The following is a 15,505-nucleotide window of genomic DNA, read 5'->3' on the forward strand; positions in this document are numbered from 1 at the left end:
TCACATCCAGTTAATGTAACATTCTACAGAAACATCTTGACTAGTGAGATACTGTTTGTAAAGTACTAGTTATATTGGTGAAACTGGATATTATGAAGCAGTCTCTAAAGAAAAATCACCACTGCCCTGGCTGGTGCGCTCAGTGGATTGAGCACTGGCCTGCAAACCAAAAGGTTTCCAGTTTGATTCCCAGTCAGAGCACATGCCTGGGATGCCAGCCAGGCCCCCAGTTGGGGGCATGTGAGAGGCAAGGGATCTCTCACACACTGAAGTTTCTCTCCCTCTCTTTCTCCCTCCCTTCCCCCTTCTCTAAAAGTAAATACATACAATCTTTAAAACAAATAAAGAAAAATCACCACCCATAACATAATTTAACATAATTGCAACTCTGAAAAGTATCTCTCCTATAGACTCTTTAGGAGTCAAGAGCTTGTAAAACTAAGAAACTAAGAAACAAAAGTTATATCAGAAAACACTGAGCTGAGCCATTTTTTTTAGCCTGTTCTGTTACTATTTTTTGTCTCAGTCTTGTGCATTCTGCATTAATGTGAATTCCCCAAGGGAATTTCCTTTGGTACTTAAATTGTTCAAAAATTGACTGTCTACCATTCTATCATTTTAGTGAAAATATTGGTGACTGTCTGCAGAATGAGCTGCTGTTTTCAGGGCATATCCTTACTCTGAACAAAATATTTCTGACAGCACTGCTATTATGCACCAGGCTCAAAAACCCAGCTGCTCACACCAGGCTGGCAGTGGGCCAGAGAGAGCTGGGACTGGAGTCAGGACGGCAGAGGGTCTTGGCAATGGTGGTGTATTTATTATGTGCCTATTTAGTGATTTAGATGAGGAGATAAGAAGCAATGAGTCTGCTCTCTCTTCTACTGTTCCCATTCCTTTATTATTTTACCTATGAAATGAAAATGAGACTGAGAAATAACACTTTATTGCCTTTATCTGTTATATCTCTTTTTTTCCTCCTATAATCAGACCCTAAGGGAACCACAGAAAGTTGTCAATGATAAAAGCAAGGATTTCTAACACCCAGTTTTGGAAGGCTGGGAGGAAATGAATTATTTGGTACATTAATGCTAAGGGTATTCATTGATAGCACTGTTATGGAGAATATTGAGGTCATAACTATGAAAAATGTAAGTGTGCATAGCTTTTAAACCCAGAAATTGTATGTCTAGAAATGTATATTTACAGAAATACTAATATAGTCACATGGATATACCAAGAATATTCATGTAACATAGCTTAAAATCACCAAAAAAATTTTTTTAAGTAAAGACAATGTAAACATCCCTCAATGTGATATTTGACAATAGTTACATAAATCATGCTCATTTATTTACACAGAAATACACATCCACTAAAAGAATGTGATTACTCCTTGTATAGCCACTTGAAAGATGTCTACATTCTATTGTTAAATTAAAAAAAGTAAATGGTAGAATGTATAGTATGATCCCACTTGTCTTTTAAAATCTAAATTGATTATGTATATAGTTATAGAGGTATATGTTGGTATAGCATGTTTTAAAAGGCTAAATGAATGCATAAAAACTAGTGGGGATATATGAAGTTTTTGCTGTTTTGCATCTTTCTAAATTGTTCAAATATCCTATGTGAATATATGTTAACTTAAAAAAGATTTTTTAAATCCTCACTTGAAGGTACGTTTTACTGATTCTAGAGAGAGGAAGGGAAAGAGAAAGAGAGAAAGAGACATCGATATAAGGGAGAAACATCGATCAGTTGCCGCCAGTACGTTCCCCTGACTGGGGATTGAACCCACAACTTTTTGGTGCGCGGGATGGTGGTCCAACCAAATGAGACACCCAGCCAGGGCAATATAGGTTAATTTTTAAATCGTCCCTGAGAATGATAGAAAAGCTTTTTTGTGTGTACAAGCAAACTAAACTACAAGCCCATCTTAGAAATACTAAATTATGGTAACAAAGGAAACACACATAAAACAAGAGTATCTGAAAGTTTCAAGACACAATTATCCTTTTTTGTTTCCACTGAATTTTTTTTTAAGTCAAATCAGGTACAGATCAATCACCTACCAAAAATAGCATATACATGGCATTCAAACTACCGCTCCCCCTCCTCTGCCCAGTGTGGGCACAGTGCACGCACAGTCCTGCGAGCCCTTCCACCCCATGCCTCTCCATTTCCTCCCTCCCCCCCTCCACCACTCGCCCTACGGGACAGGCTCCATCGCCCTTCTCAACACAGGGCTCCAGGGAGCACTTCCAACAGACTGGGCTCGCAAGAAACACATCAGCTCTCCCTAACTGCGAATTTGCCCAACTCAGTTCTCCCTTCATCTCTCTTGCAGCATTCATGCGAGGTGTGATTTATAGATACCACGTGTTCCCGTGGGTGTCCCATTACGGTTATTAAATGCCCTGGGCCTTGATTGCAATTCCTTTCTTTAGACTCCCACTCCGGGAAGAATACCACAGAACATGACATATTATTACTGCTGTAATTTATTTTAAAAAGTAATTTAAATACATTGATATGCAACCTAAGCTTCCATCATGATTCAAACAGAATTGCATTCAACAATTGCTCAAATGCTTCAGTACTGGAAAAAGGTATTTCACATGCTTGCACTGCCTGCTATTCATAAATCATATTAAGCCAGAACCAGAATTCTATGCCAACATTGTTAGTAGTCATAAGTATTTTAAATTTTCTCCTTTTTTTTTTTTTGCTTATCAGTGCTTTCTAATGTTCTACAGTGAATATTTCTTGCACTTGGAGAAAGCTACATGTGCTTGGCAATGTGCTAAGAATTTTACACGCATTATCTAATTAAATCCTCCCAATCTTTGAGATACCATTATAACCCACTTTGCAGAAAAGGAAACCAAGACTATTCAGGTTAAATAACTTGCCTAGTTCGGCTTGACTGCCTGGTTTTATACAACCACTTATTTTCCTAGGCTCTCAATTTTATGGCCTATAAAATGGAGATAGTGTTTACCTCATCAAGCGTGAGGCTTAAAAAGAATGTTAACTATCAAGAAGATCTTATGTGAAACACCTGGTATAAAGAAAACAATTTTTTTAAAGTTTCCTACAGACGTCAAGCGTGACCACCAGGACAGACTCCTAAGCAATAGTGTGTAGAAGCTAGCTTGAGTGACAGCTTTGCCCATCTCCTTCTAACTTCAAGTTCACTGTCCTAGGTTGGTGACTTGAAATTATCCATGGAGTCAAAATCCCGCAAACTCTGCAAATCAGGGCTTTTCCCCTTGGAGGGATGATTGTTGGCTATTTAACAGCACACCACAGCTCCCAGACTGAAAGTTAATGAATTTACTCGTCTGGCTCAAATACAGGGTTTATTATTTATTTTTGGGGAATGATTCATAACTTGGCTCTGCAAGTCCCGAGGCCTATTTCCCCAGCTGGAATGTGAAGGAATTACAAGAATGGCAAAAAACAAAACAAAAACAAAAACCAACAAAAAGCCTCCAGAAAAAGATTTTTCCCATTTCAGCTCTTTCAGTCTGATCAGGGAAACACAATATACCCCAGAAAACATCTCCAGATGCTGATGTGCGCTGTAAAAGAAATGTCTATCCTGCCCTTGGGTACCACAAAGAGCCCAGATTAACATTTTTTTTAATATAAGAGAAAGTTTATTTAGAAAGTTACAGAGGTAGTAGAAATGAGCCAACTGGGCTGTGTAGGTTTAAGAAACAAGTTAGGGAACCAAAAGTATGGCTCTTGGAGCTTAGGAAAGAGAAAAGCAAAGGTAATGTGCCTGGCAGATGGGGGGAAAAGGGGAAGGGAAAGGCAAGAGACGTGCTCCCAAGAGGAGAGCATGCCCAGACTGATTATTTTCTGAATAGCCATTTTGTTTGGCATACTCGTGTCTTGAAGTAGCTGGTTTATTAACTGGACAGTGTTTCTTTGTCATCCAAGAACATTTTTGTCCCCATCACTTTGAGAGAGAGAGGAAGGGAGGTAGAGACAGAGAGAGAAAGAGAAACAGATGAGAGACAGAAACATAGATGTGAGAAAGAAACATCAATTGGTTGCTTTCTCGTACATGCCCCAACCTGATATTCAACCTTTAACCTGGGCATGTGCCATGATTGGGCATCAAATCCACAAGCTTTTGGTCCACAAGATGATGCTCCAACCAACTGAGCCACACCAGCCAGGGCAGAAATGGGAAACTTTCTGTTGGAGTTCATTGTGGAAGTCCAACCAAATGGGAGAGTACAGGCGAGTCTTCATTTTCCTCAATGTCTTCAATCCACTGGCCACACCCACTGGCCTTTCTAGAGTGGGTCTTTGCCTGCCAGCTTTCCTGTGTTAGACATGTAGGTCAAACTGTCCCACACCTAGTTGCCCAGGCTGGGAAGAAAAGCTAGGCTGGCTTCTGACTGGACAAGGGTTCAGCCCATGATCAGAAGAAGCTAATCAGCCTCTCCTGGCAACTTCAGCCACGATACTGTATTAGCTTTCTAGGAATCCTGCAACAAAGCGCCACAAACTTAGTGGCTGAAAACAACAGAAACTTATTCATTCAGTCATAGTTCTGGAGACAAAAATTGCAAAATCAAGGTGTTGACAGAGCCATACTCTTTCTGAAGGCAGAAGGAGAGAATGTGCCCCATGCTTTTCTCTTCGCTTCTGGTGTTGCCAACGTCTCTGGCATTCCTTGATGTGTAAATGCAACATTCCAATCTCTGTCTCCATCCTCACATCGTCCGTCTTCACATTGCCTTCCCTCTGTGCATGCCTGTCTCTGTGTCTTCTCCTCTTAGGACACCAGTCCTATTGGATTGATGACCACCCTAATGGCCTCATCCTCGTTACGACTGCAAAGACTTTATTTCCAAATAAGGTCACATTCACAGATAGGGGGGTAGAATTTGAGCATAACATTTTGAGGGACGCAGTTCATCCCATAACAGACACTGAGAAGGAAGTCCTCAATACATGTTATGTATTCAGGCCTGGAGGTTGTAAATTATCAGGCCACATCCAAGGTGAGTCAACAGATGAAGGCAATGGGAAAAGGGAGAGAGAGGCAGAACAGATGTATAGAGGGAAGCAGAGAAAATAATCCTGAAAAATGGAGAGTGTGGTTTCCACGTACCCCGTCCATTAGTTCACGCATTTTCTTCTTTTGGTTCACCACTGAGAGTTTCTTTTTCTATACGTAAAACTATGAGGAGGAGCTCTGAGAAAAAGACTGATGTTGCCCAAAGTCCATGTGGAACAGGTGATGATTCCTCAGGACATGTTTACCAGCCACAAGAAGAATGAGAAATAGAAAGAAAATGTCATAAGTTTTCCATGAAGCCAAATTGATTCCTTTAGAAAGATATCCTATGATAATTGCCCTTCACATTTATGTTTTAAAGGCCAAAATATTCATTAAAACTGAAATAACAGGAATTTGTTTTATTTTACAATATTCTATTTGGCAAAATTAAAGCCTGGCAATCCTATGTCTAGGCCCAGATTTTGAAAAACTTACTTTGTTGGATCAAAATTTCTCAGCCTGCTAACCACTGACCTAAGCACACTGAAGCCCCTGAGTTTCAGACACAACACACCCACAAGCTCTGCTGAGGAGGAGATTCAGTTCCTTTCGATTCCACATCAACTTCTTTCCTCTCAAACGCCCCCTTTTACATACATTTTCATAGGCTGAGCGTTCCTTCAGGCATCTCTTGCAGTGCTTATGGGGCTCACAACAATTCTCCATGGTCCGGAAACTGTGCTTATCTCTGAGGGTGGGTAAGAGCTGGCCAGCTCTGTGCTAAGAGACCCAGCCTGCATGGCTGTAGCTATTTGATCCAAAAGTGAGAAACAGTGCCAGTGTGGAACAATTGGATTTCTCCCTCTTATTATTTTAGTTTGTAGTTCTCTAAGGCAAACTCCGAGACAAAGATCTGTGTTCCCCACCCTCTGCCTGCTCCCAGCACTCTGACCAGGCTCTCAGTATCACAATTACTATATTTCAATACATTCCCTCTCTTAGAAGGTAAGGAGAGACACCCTTTTGTTACCTGTAACCTAAAGAACATTAACTAATACTAGGCCTATCCTTTCTGACAAATGCTCATGTTCCCTTCTCCAAGACTCCAACGAGTCCCCTGCCCAGCACGGCCTTGCTGGGTCCTGTCTGTTGAGAGTCTGGCCCCCTGTTTTCTGCATTCCCCAAGTCCACTCTGATACCTGAAGGACAGACTATTTTTACTGCTGCAGAGAGCTTCTTGGCTCTTCCAACCTGGCTGTAAACATAGTTTACTGCATAGGTTATTGGAGTTGAGAATTTGAAATTTGGTCATGGAGTCCTTAGTATCAATCCAATCAAAACATTTCTTGCATGAGCCTTCTAAAATCCAGAAAATGTGGTTTAGAAAAAACAAAGGCAGAAGGGCACAATAACACATGGAATAAGCAAAAAATATATAATTTAACTGGCACTTTCTCTCTCTCTCTCTCTCTCCCTCTCTCTCTCTCTCTCTCACACACACACACACACACTCCCATGCCTTTGGGAATGCTCTCTCTCTTGAGCATACCTATGCCTTTCCTCCCCCTTTCTTCCCTCAAGGCACATAACTTTGCTTACTTTCTCCTAATCTCTAAGGGCCCTGCTTTTGCCTTTGTAATGTGTTTCCTGATCTCAAACAGCCCAGCAGGCTCACTTCTTCTACCTCTGCAACTTTCTAAATGAGTTTTTGCTAGTGTTTGAGTCTTGACTCTGAATTCTTTAGCCAAAACTCAAGGATCAAGGTCTAACATCTGGAGCCGTTTCAACGTTAACACACAGGTTTGTTGAGAATCAGTTTTTGAGCCTAGTCTAGAGCCTATCTCCAATCTTCTCAAGACTTTTTTTTCAATGCACATAATTCACTATATTACATCTCTTTCTTTTTAAGGAATATAGTATGTCATTGGCAAAGAAATTCTGATTTACACAATTTTGTAAATGTGGCATATGTCGTTGGATTCCTCCTTCATCATACCCTAAATAAATTCCACAGAGACAAAGAACTTAAATGTGAAAGGAAAATTTTATAAGCATTAGGAGAAAATATAGGGTAGAATCCTTATGGCCTCAGGATGCAGTTTTGTTTAATGAACAAAATAAACTTTTAAACAAAACAGAAACAGAAACAGAAGCATGGGTACATGGAACAGACTGACAGCTGTCAGCGGGGAGGAGGCTGGGCAGCGGGATGAAAGAAAGTGAAGGGACTAGGCAAAAGCCCATGTATACATAAAGTGTAGACGTGGACAGCAGTGTGGTGATAGCCAGAGGGGAAGGAGGGTGGGGGATGGGTGGAGGTGGGCAAAGAGGGGAAAAATGGGGGTGGAAAGAGAATTTGCTTGGGGCGATGGGTGCACAATTCAGCGTGTAGATGACTTTTTATGTAGTTGTACACTTGAGATCTATATGGTTTTACAAACCAATTTCACCCCAATAAATTCAGTTAAAAAATAAATAAAATGTACCCTAGCCACTGAGTGGTTCAGCTGGTTGAGGCATCATCTTGTACATCAAAACTTTGTGGATTTGATCTCTGGTCAGGGCACACACCTAGGTTAGAGGTTCGATCCCTGGTCAGGGCCTGTACCACAGGCAACTGGTATGTGTTTCTTTCTCACATTGATGTTCCTCTCTCTCTGTCTCTGTCTGTCTGTCTGTCTCTCAAATCAACAAACATATCTGAGGGTGATGATTAAATAAATAAATAAATAAAATGCATATCGCTATGTAAATAAGAAAACAAAATTACCCAACATGCAAGAAACTATTAATGAATTTGACTATGTTAAAATGGAGACCTTAAGCCCATTTGAAAGCACAGTACAGTAAAACATATGATAAAAACTAGGAACATATACATAAATACATATAATCTAAATCTAAGAATGAAAAAATAATGATTGGCCTATACTCTTCAAAAATGTCACTCCATTTTGTTGTTGCTGTAAGACAAAGAAAGGCTGAGAAAATTTTCCAGTGAAAGGAGACGGAAGAGGCGCCGCAGTTCAACGCAGCGCGCTCCTGGACTGGATCCCGTATCAGAGAAAGATTTCTAGGAAGGACATGTGGAGACAAATGCTGAAAGTTGAATATGGGCTGCAGATTGGATAGCGTCGCATACAATGTTAGGGTTCTGAATTTGATAACTGTACTGTGACTACATAAGAGAAGATCTTTGTGCTTAGGGAATATACACTGAATTCTTAATGGGTGGGAGGTGCTTGAACTCAGAGAAACAGAGATCGGAGTGGTGCTTACGGGCCGGGAGGGTGTGGGAAATGGAGAGATACGGTCCAAGGGTGCAGTTATAAGATCTTATGTCTGTGGGGATCTAATGTACAGCATGGTGATCATAGCTAGTAGTGTTACATAGAGCGTACCTCGGTACTCACCGTTAATTCGTTCTGGAACTCATGACAAGTGCTGAAACCGAGTACTGAACAAATTTTTCCCATAAAAAATAATGCAACTAGAAATAATTTTACTGGGATAATATTAAGTAATGAGGTTGTTTTGTAATACAAAACCTTAAAACTAAACAGACATGGATTAAAAAGTAATTAATTATATAAAATAAAACAAAATTTAACTTCACTTTACTTGTACTGACAGGGGTTCCTGGCATAGTGGGATGGTTGTTGAGATAGAGGAGGAGGAGGAGGAGGAGGAGGAGGAGGAGGAGGAGAAGGGTTAACTGTTGGAAGAGGAGTCCTCTTCCAAGACAATTTCAGGCGATTTCTCAGGGATTTCATCTGTTTTCTGTCTCTTGGCTTCACTGAACACTTTTGGAGACTCAGATTTAGGGAGTTTCACTAAAAACCTGTCAAGAGAAACCTGTTTCTGTCTATGTTTCAAAATGTTTCTAAAGCATGACATTGTTCCTTAAACAGGTCCGTGTTTCGGCTTGCTAGAACTTTGTCTGGGTGATGCTTTCCCACAAAGTTCTGAACTCCAACCCCTCTACCTCACATTTCTTCGATCAGGGCAGTAGACTTTCTCCCTTCCCTCCTCCTCACCTAAAGCTGAAGCACTTTCTCTTGCTGGGCGGCATCATGACTCACACAAGTTCCAGCAAGCACAGTGGCCAGTCCCGAGCAAGCGCCCAGTGCTGAAACATATTTTTCTCATCAAAATGCGACGAGTACAGGGTTTGATGAGTTCTGAAGCCGACGAGTACCGGGGTATTACTGTGCTTGAAAGTTGCGAAGACGCCCTTTCCTGGGCCCTTGTGAGGCTGACACAGTGCCTTAAGAGGCTAACACAGAAGGGTAAAGTCTCCATAACACCCAGAAAAGAGATTGTGTAAAACTCCTCTTTAAATTATTTCTGAAGTCACTGCTGAACCAGAAAAACATTTCCTTTGTTTGAGTACTTTGTGATATTTTTACACAGTATATAGTACGTAGATAAATTTAAATTTAACCTTAGCTTTGATGATACCTTCAGGCATGCTTTTAAAACTCCTCTGGAGATACCATCTAGTATTTTCAAATAGATAAGAGAATGTAGATACTTTGGTTATCTCTGAGGGTGGAAAAAATCCAGAAGGCGGAACACATTTACCCAAGGCCTTTCCTGGACATCCTTTGAAATAAACTGAAAAGAATGTACCTCAAGGTTTTTCTCCTATCTGTTTAAAAGGTCGTTTAAAATCTTTTCTTAAAAAAAAGAAAGTTGCTAAGAGAGCAAATCTTTAACGTTCTCACCATAAGAAAGAAATGGTAATTATATGGTGGAGTGGAAGTGTTAGCTAATGCTTTGGTGGTAATCATTTTGCAATACATAAATGTATCAACACATCAAACACCTTAAACTTACACAATGTTATATGTTAATTATATCCCAATAAATCTGGGAGAAAAAAATGCCATACTCAAATCCAAACAGTGGTTAGTCCTCATCAGTTTTCCCTTCAGATATATCAAAAAATTACACGTAAATGATGAGAATGTTTGTTAAAATGTGGCCATTCGTTCCCAAAGATTATGGAGTATTTAAGCAGGCATAAAAGAAAAAACAAAGCGCTAATTAACTATGAGTGACATTTATGAACAAGGCAAGCTCTTTAATATGGTGAACTTTGAGTTTCTTATTAAATAAACAGTGTAAATAATATTCAAAATCATAAAACTGAAATCACAAGTTTGAGAAAATATTGTGTGATCCTCTGCTCTCCACATAAAAAGGTTGTGTGTGCGTATGCAAGGGGCATGATGGATACAGCTTTTCATAAACGATTCAGATAAATAGTCATCTGTGTGTGTATGTGTGCGGGGAGAGATGGAGAGAGAAAGAGAGAAAGAGGAGGAAGAGGAAGAAGAGAGGGAGGAGGAGAGATGGAGGAGGGGATGAAGAGAACAAAAGAGAAGTGGGTAGAAGAGAGAGGAAAAGAGGTGTCATGGATCATTGGATAATTTACGGAAACCAAATAAAATTATGGGATACCCTAGAATCCGGGGCTAGATCAGTGCCTCACAAACTAAATTATCCTTGAATCACTTGGGGGTGTAGTGGGGGGCTCTTGTTAAAGTACACATTCTGATTCAGCAGGTCTGGGGCCTGAGATTCTGTATTGCTTTGTTTTTCAATTGGAGAAGTGTTTTATTATAAGAAACAATGCCATCAGATAAAAATGCAAAAAAAAAAGCGAAATGATGGCAAAATATTTTAAAATATCTACACATCTGCCCCTCCAAAAAAACTACAGTACTTACTACATACCTGAGTACTGAACAATGAATGACATTTTAAACTGCTTCACACAGGGAATCCGATTCCTTGCAGATCACTGCTACAGATTCTGTATTTCTAACAAGCTCCCAGGGGATGCTGATGCTACCAGCCTCTTAAGTAGCAAGGTGCACCACAGTGCAACCACAGGGGAGAATGTTCAAGGAATACGTCCTTTTGTAGGCCTTTAGCATCTATGTCTCACCTGGTGGTTTGGGGTTAGATCATGTATTTTTTAGAGCTCCAGATGGTGAATCACTAAGCAAACTTCAAGGCACCTAAAATCATAGCCTTAGTCACTGCGCATGACCTGGTGCCGCAATCTTGGGTTTAAATCGCCTCCCTCCCGAGCAGACGCCAGTGGATCACCCACACCCTGCAGTTGCACAGTGGCTTCTCCATAATTCATGAGAGCAAACCAATAGCTGGGAAATATTTGCATACCAGGTAAATATCAAACATCAAGATTGTACTCAACATCTCTTGTTCCGATTTCATTTATCTTTTCTCACATCACACTTGTGGCGACTTTAGATAAATCATGTAACCACAGGGTATTTCTACAGCTAGTAAGCAGAGAAAATCCTACTTACAACCCACCAAAGCTATTGTGAAAGAGTGGGTTGGGTGATTTGCTTCCAAAAAAATTATCTTTCTGCAAAAGCTGGATGCGGCAGTCACAAATACAGAGATAAAGCCTACAAACTTCCCAAGGCAAGTAGAAGTGAGGCTACAGTAAGGTATACCATGTCATTTTCGCCTACACAAATGTTTCTTTTGAGCTTGCAGATCCCACACAACTTGATTATTTGTGAAAAATGTCCTCTCATTTCCAGTCTCAGTTGCTAAAAGGATAGCTATTTATATTAAATATAAATAACTTGGAATGTATAGCTTAGAATTTAAACTGTTGCAATGTGATGAATGTCTTTCAAATGGTGTTGATCAAACAAGTGAAAAGACAATTAGGTGAAAGTTTATTTTAACAGTTTATAACTTTAAAAAAATCATTTTACTTATTAAGGATTTTTACCTTTCAAAGATATTTATCTGTATTGTCTCATTGCCACAGGTATCTACCATTCAATTTCGAGATGCCACTCTTTTAATAACAAAAGGATTAAAAGCTACTAACAAAATTCATGTAGAAGAGACATAGAGACATAGAGACCTATTGGTCCCTCTTTAAAGTGTTCTTTAAATGACAACAAGAAAAGTTTTCCAAGTTGAATGATAGACTCACAAAATATCCTACCCATTTATTTGATACAATGAGCTTAGATAATTACAGCTGCTTTAATTTTGAAAATATTAACTCATCTAAAAATCTTTTTTTCAAGCTATGTAGAAAATAAAGCCAGTGTTTTCTATCCTTAAATTTTAAGGCTCTGGTGGATGTAATCATATATTTGGATTTGATTGTTTCTGCTCTAAATCTTTTGAAAGTTTGTGTATATTTAGTGGGATTAAAAACCCAGTTGTATAAACTCTGCATATTCTCCATTCCACACCCAGTCAATCATGGGATGAAATCTTGGTCTCTACCGATTCTCACTTTTGTTTTGTGAAATTGCAGGTACTGACCCGTCAAGAATGGGTTCAGGCCTGTTATATTGGTTTAGGAGTGGTTGTTGTGGAGTTTGTAACTTACCAAGAAACACTGAGCTGATTCTATAGATACACCAGGCAATAAGTCACACTTTGTTCCCCACATTGAACAGCCTCAAAATAGTGGGTGGTACAAGTCAAGAAAATAAACGTGGGTTCTATTGACTGCCCTTTTGGGGTTTTTTTCAAATTATAAGAGAAAGTTTATTGAGAAAGTTACCAAGGTCGTATTGCAGAAGTGATTCAGGCGGGCTACGTAGGCTCAGGAAACAACTCACAGAGGTAGAAGGGTCCTTGGAGTTTAGGAGAAACGCGTCTGGGGGGACCAAGAAGGGGAAGGGAAAGGCACAGGCACCCTCCTGAGAGGGAGAGCATGCCATCTGTTGACTCTTAATGGCATGTCCCTACTTTCTGAAAATAAATCCCCTTATTCTTGACTATTAGTAGAAACCATTCACTTGATATGCCTAGGGATACTCAATTCCAAAGTCTTTTCTCTAATCTCTCAAATGACATCTTCTTGTCAGCCAGAGGCCCTGCCAGAGTCTTATATTAAGCAAAAAATCATCCTGTTTTTTTCCCACCTCACTGAAGAATAAGCATTTTTTTACTTTTAAATGGTATACTTACCTTCCGAGCCTGAAGTATTTGCCATTGGAAGCCTTCACCAAAGTCAAGAGCTACCTCAAGAAGGAAGAGGTTGACCTGACCAACAGGAATCATCAAAGTGACCAAAGACAGTGATGGGAAGCATCATTTTAGGTGGTTTTGAAAGCTTCCAGCTCTCCGTTTCATGGCCAGGAAACATTAACAAGCTCTGATTCGTGTAGCTCAGTTGGCTGGGCATCATCCCACAAACGGAAAGGTTACCAGTTCGATTCCTGGTCAGGGCACATGCCTGGGTTTCTGGCCAAGGGCCAGGTCCCCAGTTGGGGGCATGCAAGAAGCAACCGATCAATGTTTTTTACCCTCTCTTTCTCCATCCCTTCCCTTCTCTCCAAAAATAAATAAATAATTTTTTAAAGAAATGTTAACAATAAGAGGATGCTGAGGTTTCTTTCATGGAGATTCTATGGAACGTAATCTCTAAGGTGATCTGAAAATAAATTCCTGGGCAGGTCTTGGTGGGTAGTCGTGCCCCAGGCATGTAACTTCTTTAAGGCTTATCTGCCTCCAGCAAGCCCTATCCATTGTTTCTGTGGTCTAGGCTAACACACCTTTGGTATTCCTCTTTCTAAAGGTGACCACCCTCAAGAGAGTACAGAATTTTAATTATCCTGCAAGTAATCTTCCTTACAATTCTCTCCTTAATCTCAAATGCATAAAAGAAACTGCAAACTGCTCTCCAAAGCATTTTTTCTCAGTGTGTGATCTTGCTTCCAAGTTTAAGTTATTATAAAAATTCTCTATAGGTTTGGACATTCTTCCAGTGATACTTCTTAAAAACTGAATACCTAGCAGCACTACACATGCTTCTGGAAGCCCTATTTGAAGCATAGGACCGGGGACTGTAGGGCTCGTCAAAAGAATAAGATGGCCCTTGCCTTGTTGGGTGCCATCATCTCAGAGCAGGGATCAACCGGTCTGCCTATGTAATTACAATCAGAGGTACAAAACTGGGTGAAACAAGGTGACTGAGATTTCAGAAGAGAAAACTGCTAATGGTCAACCATAGTTTTAAAAACACTTTTAATAGTTTATTTTTGGGGGTAACACTGGCCTAGGCAACAAGCCTTTGGGAACCATACCTTCATTTTCTGGATTCCTTTTCTCTTTTTAAGATCAAACACAGTCTCATTAAATGCCCATTTATCACTCCTTGGGTGTTTGAAGTTTCTTTATGCCATGTGGCAAAATAATGATCTTGCGTAAGTCCTGCTGTTCATTCCCTCTGATCCTGAACCTGAGAAACGGAGCTGGAGAAAGTCACACAGCTAGACAAATGGCTGTTACAAATCAGTGATCACCAGCCTTGACAAGAAGCCTAGTGTTCTCTGATAAATTCCCTTTTCATGCTTCTTCTTTTGCAGTCTTTGTTGTTTATATTTTATGAAAAAGGTAATTTCAAATCTCCATTAAACTTAGCTGAATGCAAAGCCTTAGCGAAGGAGGCCTGGCGACCTCATTTACAGAAACATGGCTACTCCCCTCTGGCCTTAAAATGTCAGGAAGGGCACTTCAGATGGTTTTGTGTTTGCATGTTTTGGTGCCACGGCATAGGAGTCGACCCTAGTATCCACTTTCCGGTGTTCTTCAGCTACCAGAGCTTCGAGTCTCTTCATCAGGTAAGGAAATTACTTCCACAAATTCTCCATCTCCTAGCTTTGGCTCAGGCCCAGCATTTTCAGTCTCACCTCCATTAATAGTATACTTACTATTAATGTAATGTAATGTAATGTAATGTAATGTAATGTACAATAGTTACTGTCATGATGTGTGTGGTACAGTCCGACAAGCCTGGATCCATACAGACAGCTGGAGAACATTCAGCAATACCCCCTTTATAGCCGGTTTTCTCCTCCAGCTCTCGCAGAGCAGCTGTTTCTGGGCTTTCGTCACCATCTATGAGACCTGCGGGGAATTCTAGGCAGCAGCCTCCCATGGGTGGACAGAACTGTTTCATCAGAAAGATACAATCATAATGAAGGGTTCTGTGCAGCCCTGGGATAATCGTCACACCATCAGTCAACTGTCCTTTCCTGGTTGTATGTTTCACAGGTTCCCAAGTTCTTGTTTTACCAGTAGGATCCATCCATGTAAGTTGTTTTTTCAAACCTGACCCATTTTTCTTCTGCAATTAACTCCTCTGAAATAATGAACTGTTTGGTTTTCTGAGAAGAATCTGCTGCTTCTTGGTTTTCCATTTTCAAACTTGTCTTTCTAGTCCTTAGGCAAGAAGTTCATATCCAAGGTGTGGGGTGAAGGGAAGGGTACTCCTGTGGGAAGGGGGATGAAAGAAGAAAGCTAGAGTCCGAGGCTGTTGTCTCCAGAGATGCCAGTGCTACTCCCTTTTTCATTATTCTGATTATTTTTGCTTCAGGACAAACCACTCCAACAAAACTTAGTGGCTTTAAACAACTATTTTATTATTTCAGTTCTCTGGGCTCAGCTGGGTGGTTC

At 40.3% G+C, this 15,505-nt stretch overlaps 1 non-coding gene and 1 pseudogene across 1 annotated transcript; one reads left to right on the plus strand and one right to left on the minus strand.

Annotated features, from left to right (window-relative positions):
* The first annotated feature begins 9,267 nt into the window (after window positions 1-9,267).
* Window positions 9,268-9,387, plus strand: LOC112304257 (small nucleolar RNA SNORA26). Its single transcript, XR_002974709.2, has one exon. It is a non-coding gene; the product is annotated as a small nucleolar RNA SNORA26 (small nucleolar RNA).
* A 5,154-nt stretch (window positions 9,388-14,541) lies between these two features.
* Window positions 14,542-15,249, minus strand: LOC112303588 (ADP-sugar pyrophosphatase-like; annotated as a pseudogene).
* Between the last annotated feature and the right edge of the window lie 256 nt (window positions 15,250-15,505).

This window comes from Desmodus rotundus, chromosome 6, assembly GCF_022682495.2.
Source record: "Desmodus rotundus isolate HL8 chromosome 6, HLdesRot8A.1, whole genome shotgun sequence".
Lineage (NCBI taxonomy): Eukaryota > Metazoa > Chordata > Mammalia > Chiroptera > Phyllostomidae > Desmodus > Desmodus rotundus.